We start from the raw sequence: 7,639 nt of genomic DNA, 5'->3' as shown, positions 1-7,639 counted from the left end.
AAATCACAGCACTGTTCTTTTACTTAACATTTTGGTTTGTTCCACTTTCACAGTTTGTGTCTCCACACGACAAGTTCACACAGTTTGCAAAATCGCCACCGCAAACACTCGGCATACTTTTCAGGTTTTACTGTTCACTTAATAACGCAACATCTCCTACTAACACAGCAGACGCATTGTAATTAATTGTTCCTCCGCGCATCACCATCTTTCACGCCGAACTTTGCAACGTTTTTCACCCGCGAACCGACCACGATACCACAACAACTCGCACTCTCTCTATCGATAGTCGTTCGCTCTCTCTCTAGCCTAACCAAAGATTTACAAAGCACCAGAACATTCATATTTGTACAATATAAAATATAAAACAGTAGCAAAATGAAGAAACAATGTGACGTATTAACAAATAATGAATAGTTAAAATAAATGATACATACTTACTATGACAAGGTAATGCACAAAAGAAAAACAATATTATCTACTTACCGGTAAAGCAATGTCTTTACGATGTCTCAATGTCACTGAGTTTATGTAACTGCTTACTTACGGGGAAAACAATGTCTTTACGATGTCTCAATGTCACTGAATTTATGTAACTGCAAATTATGTAACTGCAATTTATGTAACTACAAATTATCACATTGAACTACATTTCTTTTTAAATGAATTATAACTAAAACTTCTTCCGTTACAAAACCATTTATTACTACAGACGGTCCTGCAAACCAGTTACCTTCCGGCACTGTCTTTATTACGACAAGTAAATGTTATATTTATAAGTGAGACCAAAGTTATTCGGTCTTATTTTTCATTCACTTTTTTTTTAAGTTGCTCATGAGCTCCCAACATCAAACCTAATCGAGATACAACTAAGGAACAAAATAAATAGTAATCAGAAAATCAAGGCACCCTGAACCAGGCTACCCAATGCTGGCGCTTCTCTTCTTTGCATGTTCTGTGTTTCATCAATCAGTGCTAAGGGTCCAGTATTGACGGGTAATATTCAAGTACTGATAACGGGGGGGGGGGGGGGGGGGTGTAAGCCGCCCCTCATCTGTCGCAGGACTGTCCGCAGCTCGTGGTTGTGCGGTAGCGTTCTCGCTTCCCGCGCCCGGGTTCCCAGGTTCGATTCCCGGCGGGGTTAGGGATTTTCTTTGCCTCGTGATGGCAGGGTGTTGTGTGATGTCCTTTGGTTAGTTAGGTTTAAGTAGTTCTGAGTTCTAGGGGACTGATGACCATAGATGTTAAGTCCCATAGTGCTCAGAGCCATTTGAACCATTTTTTGTCGATGGACTACAATTCCTGAGCGTTCTACCAATGAATCTCAGCCTGGCAGCTGCCTCACTTGCGATTAAATTTATGAAGTCATCCCACTTTAAATCGCTGTATACATACACTACCAAATGTTTTGTAGAAGCGACTGATTATTTATTGTTCATACTTTAATTGTGCTTTCTGCCTAATTATGCGCAATACGTTACATTTATTTATGTTGAACGTCGGTTGCCAATCCCTCCACCAAGCGTTTGCAGGTCTTGCTGCATTTCGCTAAAATTATCTGGTGTTTCGATTTCTCTGTATACAACAGCATCATCCGCGAAAAGCCTCTGGAATTGCTGGCGTTATCCCGGAGGTCACTTATATACATATTTTGAAAAGTAATTTTCCAATAACATTCACTTGTAATGACATTCTGCGTTCTGTTTCCTAGAAACTTTTCAAACCAGTCATACAGCTAGTCTGCTGTTCTGCACTCTCGTATTTCGTGCACTATTGCGATACTGTATAGGACGCCTGTCGGAATTCTAGGAACATGGCATCAACCTAACCGCCGGTATCTGCTGTTTTCTGGATACGTACCACATCTGCACGTGTGTGAAATGTACATATTTCAGATAACGTCAATCATGTTAATTAAAGGAAAAGAAAAAAAAATTATCGGAACACGAAAAAGTCACTTCAACCCCAGTATGTTATGTTTACTCATAATAATAGATACATAGTGAATGATACGATCTGGTGTCTACTTTCGTACTGGCACTGTTTATGTTTGTAAGTATAATGTTGCTTCTTTATGTTTATGTTTAGATTTTATTAATCTTCTAGTTGGCGTGTCTGTGTATGAAGTGCGCCAACCACAAATAACATTGTCTGCAACCGTTCCATTGTTATTCTAAAAAGGCGAGCCCATCTACATTCCTTCATTATTGCTTCGACTAACACTGTGATAAATTGTATTACCATAGGTCCAAAAGAACAGCAGTTGTATAAAATAAATAGCTACTTAGGCGAGAAAAAATGTATGATCAGTGCTTGAAAATGACCTAGATTCCGAGCTATCAGTACAGACCAACGATGAGGCAATTGCCTTAAAGACAATTAACAGTCGAATAAACAGCTGGCTGGGACCTGACGCAACTGCGCTGTTTAATGCTTCGAGTGGATCATTACAGGGTGGGGGGGCTACACTTGCCCGCGGTAGTAGACTAATATACTGTAATGAAATTTTATTGTTGTTTAGTTAAACACTGGTCTAGCTCCTATAATGTAAGTATATTTTATCGTTGTTCAATGAAACTACGCTGAAACTCTTATACTGCTCTTACATGTTTACGTTGCTAACATAAAGACACGTATTCTTTACATGTGTACAAATTACGCCACGCTCCCCCTCGAGGGTTAAATAAGCCGACCGGTAACAGCCAAATTCAGTGCAGGTGGTCCGGAAGATAACAAATAGTCAATTTAAAACGGGAGTTGTTTAGTGCCATACTTGTCATAGATAGCAGAATTTCAGTGTCACTCAGCACTCAGCCACCAGTGGAACAAACGACAATTCGAGCACTCGGTAACGACTCACTTCACTTTCTCAACAGAGTGCAAAAGAAAACAAGGTCGTCGTCTGCGTACAAAAAAATTATGAGTGGATATCGAAAGACGGAAAACCACGAAATAAGCAACAGATCAATACTGCACCCAGTGTCGCGCCCCGTAAGCATCAAGCTACAGTACGTGAGCGGGTCCACGTATTTAACCTTCAACTGATAAAATGTTCCATCCACCTTAACAATGAAATACATTTCAGTACGTGCTCTTGGGGAATAGTAATTAATAAAAGTGCTGAATTTATTCAGTACTTCTAGGTCCACCAGTACTTCTTGAGTGATGAATACTCGTACCAATGAATCAGGAGCATAGAATCAGTGCTAAAAGCGTTTGAAAATGTCTGCAAGAATCTGGAGGAAATTATCAATGTCAGCTTCTGTAAGTAAACACACTCCCTGAGCATGAAGACTATTTGAAAAAGACTGGGGCCCACAATCAACTTCAAGTCAGGCATATAAATCCATCTGTGCAGCTACTGCAGTATTAGTGTTGTTTTCCACGACTTTCATGAAATGCTTCTTCAACCAAAGACAAACAGTATACTCCACCTGCTGAACAGTAGTAACGGTTTCACCCACTTTTCCACTTGGTAGTGTGTTACCCGGCCTATCATCAGCTATTGTAGTAGTGCTTGAAACTGCAGTATAGTATAGGGTGTCCATTTCATTTCATTGAAAAAGGGGACATTTAAAATAAATCAGAGAAAAACCTGGGACAATGAAGAAAAAAACGGGACATAAACATTGTATTGACTAAATTTAATACACATACTAGTTTACCTTTGCAACGTGCACTCAGATGATCCCAAATCACTTTTTACAATTAATCTACCACACTATCACTGTACTTTTCACTTTTATGTACTTTATCAAGAAGTGCATTTTCGTTTGAAATTGTATCATGAAAGTCAGTACATGATAACACCATTAAAGTGTGTTTTGACAATGAGCAAGGCCCTCACTGTTTCAACTTTCATTCTTTTTTTTTCATCTGACCACGAAGAGTTCACTAACGAAAACACACGTTCCACAGCAGCATTTGGTGCAATACTTTTAACAAAAACACAACAGTCCTGAATATCCTTCCACTGTAGCTGCTCCTTTTCTGTATTAACCCAGTCAAATACTTTAAAAGGTGTACTCAATGCAAGAGTCATAGAAGATGTCAGCATAAATATGAAATTGTTCTACAGTAATTTCACCCTCTTCTTCCAGCTTTCTTAGAGTCTCATGTACAAAGGATGTGAGAAATCTTTCAGATTTTCTACATTGTAATTTGCCCAATAATTTGTTTATTTATTATTTAACTTCCACTATTGCGATTTCTTGTTTCTCAATACATTTAATTTTTGTGGAGAAAGGTTTTAGCTGGCTAACAAGAAAATGTAGACGAACAATAGACACAGGGTTATCAAAGAATTGTTTAAGGATAACAGGACACTTATCAAGGGAAATGAAATATGATTTCAAAGAAGGAAATATCTTTACAATTCTTCCCAATGCTGGTAGAAGAGATAGCCACCTTGTCTTGCTGTGCCCAAGTACAGTTTTGTATTCAGTTACAGTAGTCTTACAGAATGACTTCAGAGATTCAACCATTACTGTATATTTGTGGAAATGCTGGTAGATTTTGTTTACAATTAATTGGCAGTCGATGGGTAGGCAGTCTGAGCCAGTTTGTAAGGAATTGTGCACCACATGTGATGGACAGCCAACACCTACTATATTATTCACTGTGTTCTGTTGCAGTTTATAGAACAAATTGTTTCTTCCTTTCCTCTGCTTACCACCAAAATTGGTGTCAGTGTTGTCTGCAGAAACTGCAATCACGTTTCCCTCAAGATCATATTTCTTTAAAACCTCCAGCACATAATTCTGAAGTAAATCTGAAGTTTCTCTAACTAAATTAACCAATTCGAGCACTTTCACCGTGATGCCATTTTCAGGGTGAAAATACCTGATAAGGAGAGGAACCAACTTCAAATCCAGATGATTCGATGTATCAATCATTACAGAAATGAATCGAACACTTTTCATTTCATTTAAAACCTGCTGAGCTGCATACCGTGCAATAACATTTGAAATGATTGCATTACATTTTGTGTGTCCACATGTGAATTTAGGATTGAAAAGTTTTTTTATCAACTGCTGTAGTACAGTCCATTGAATTAAAGCTATGGTTATGCATTGCACTGTGGTATGCAAACGTAGCTTCTTGTGCTCCCAACTGCCAATCCATTTTTGTTACTGATTTTAAGTTTACATAGTAGTCACTCACGCATTTATTTGCTCTTTTAGTTTGATCACTCATGCGATGTTTCTTCGTCTTAATGTGATTCACAATGTCAGACCTTCCACCATGACCAATAGCAAATTTTGATCTGCACAACGTACATTCTACAGTTTCTCCACTACCAGCGATAAAAGGAAACTCGCTTTTTATATTACTTGTTAAAATTACACTTTCGTTTTGGCATTATGAAACAGTGATTGCACAGTGCAAAACATTAACAGTGTGGCGACGAAATCCAGAGAGCAAGTATCAATGGTGTAGGGTATCTCTGGACCGAAAGGACGGATTACGTGGGTCGATTTAGAAGAGAAGAATCTTCGTTGTTATTCGTAACCTATAGTGCGTTTAAAATTACTTGCGATTTCTGACAGTTCGGTACATGTTTGGGATATGCTGAAAGTCATTACACGCATCGTAGCGTAAATAATCGCGCAGTTAATAGCAAGTCAAACAACCAGTAGCGTAAAATACTCTAGCCAAGCGGAATCATAAAAAACGGGACATTTGAGCGTCCCAAAAAAAAACTTTCGGGACAGCGGGACATTTTGCTAAAAAACGGGACTGTCCCGGGAAAAACGGGACGAATGGACACCCTAGTATAGTAGCTACACTATCAGAGTCCGTTCCAAATTCTCATTCTTCTGTGTGCTTTACTAAAACCTCTTTCCTAGCAGTTCATCACACGATCAGCAACAACTTCATCTGCCATGAAACTAGGCCACGTTTTTAAAAACTTTCTTACAAACCTATAAGAAATACGCATGAATTTCAGTATGACATCTTTAATTAAGCAACCAAAAGTGAGTGAATGATACATCTATTAGATTCCAGTGCGCGCCTAAACGGTTTTCATCTTGTTACATGTCTTCAGTCATCATCCTACATGCCCTCTGTCAGCGGAAAAAGCTCAGCGTCTTGCATTTTAGAGATAATATGTCAAACAAATCGATATGTTAACATATACGCTGTGGAAGAAACGTAGCTCTGAAAATGGTTGCAGGCGTCTCCCGTATTGATTTTATACCATATGGTATAGTAAACATTACTGTGAACTGAACTTTACCGAATTTAGTATGAGAAAATTTAACGAGAGTAAATCCACAACTGGCAAATGCTAGCTGAACGTAAAATCAGCTTTGAATACGAGTGTCTCGAAAGGCTACCGATAAATATTCGTGCCATTACTCACTCTCTCATTCAACCGTCTCCACAACTGAATGGTCAACGCGGCTGATTGCCGTCGGGGGGGGGGGGGGGGGGGGGATCCGGGTTTGGTTCCCGGCGTTGGCAGAGATTTTTCCTTGGTGGCATGAGTGGTACTGGATGCACTCAACTTCATGAGGCCATCTGAAGAGCTATTCAGTCGATTAGTAGCGGTTCCAAGGCCAAGAAACCTGGGAGAGCGGTTGATGACCTCACGTCCCTCCATACCGCACCCAATGACGTCATTGGTAGAGGATGACACGCCGGGCGGTCGGTCTCGATTGGCCTGTCTAGTTCCAAAACGTAGAACTTTAATTTTTTATTCACTTGCCCACTGATATTCACACTTGGCAACATACAAATGTAAAAATGGTAATTGTTCTTACTAGAGACATTACTGTGAATATATACGAGTAAATACCAATAAAGGCGACTGTTTGTAGAAAATAAAGTAATAAACACAATATATTACCAGTGATATGTATATTTAAAAGTTTTCCTCTAAGAGTTGCCAACGTCCTTGCCGCAGTGGTAACTCCGGTTCCCGTCAGATCACCGAAGTTAAGCGCTGTCGGGGTAGGCTAGAACTTGGATGAGTGGTCACCTGGTCTGCCGACCGATGTTGGCAATCGGGGCGCACTCAGCACCTGTAAGGCAAACTGAGGAGCTACTTGACTGAGAAGTAGCGGCTCCGGTCTCGTAAACTGACATAAGCCAGGGAGAGCGGTTTGCTGACCACACGCCCCTCCATATGCGTATCCAGTGACGCCTGTGGGCTGAGGATGACATGGCGGCCGGCGGTACCGTTGGACCTTCATGGCCAGTTCGGGCGGAGTTTCGTTTTAGTTTTTACTCAGAGGGTTAAGCGCAGAACTCCGGCAGAGGGCACGGGCATCATACTCTGTATTTTGCGGTGTCTGTGGACGTGCAAGTAACTGTATCTACTTGTTAGTCACAGTGTCACGCTGTATTTCGATACTGCGGCTTGGCAGGGAACCACAATCACTCCCTAATACAAAAGAGTGCTTATGGTTCTCCTAGACACCGCCGTCCGGTACGCAAATGTCTTGTGAAAGTTACAACGGGACCAGAGCGCATTAGTGTTGCTCGTGTTTGGTGTGTAAGAGGGATAACAGCGTCAGATGTTGAGGTACCACTTTGAAGGACAGAAGATGCGACGTACACGTTTGAGACAGAGTTATCAGCACCTGATGGACTTTGAAATGGGCATCACTGTCGGTCTCCATTTCCCCGGCTG

The 7,639-nt window shown here is 40.5% G+C and overlaps 1 pseudogene; it reads left to right on the top strand.

The window, feature by feature from the left end:
- The first annotated feature begins 6,891 nt into the window (after positions 1–6,891).
- Positions 6,892–7,009, top strand: LOC126096167 (5S ribosomal RNA; annotated as a pseudogene).
- Positions 7,010–7,639: the final 630 nt, after the last annotated feature.

Source organism: Schistocerca cancellata, chromosome 8 (assembly GCF_023864275.1).
Source record: "Schistocerca cancellata isolate TAMUIC-IGC-003103 chromosome 8, iqSchCanc2.1, whole genome shotgun sequence".
In the NCBI taxonomy this organism is placed as follows: Eukaryota; Metazoa; Arthropoda; class Insecta; order Orthoptera; family Acrididae; genus Schistocerca; species Schistocerca cancellata.
Note: the sequence above shows the minus strand (reverse complement) of the source record. Positions and strands in the feature narration are given on the sequence as shown.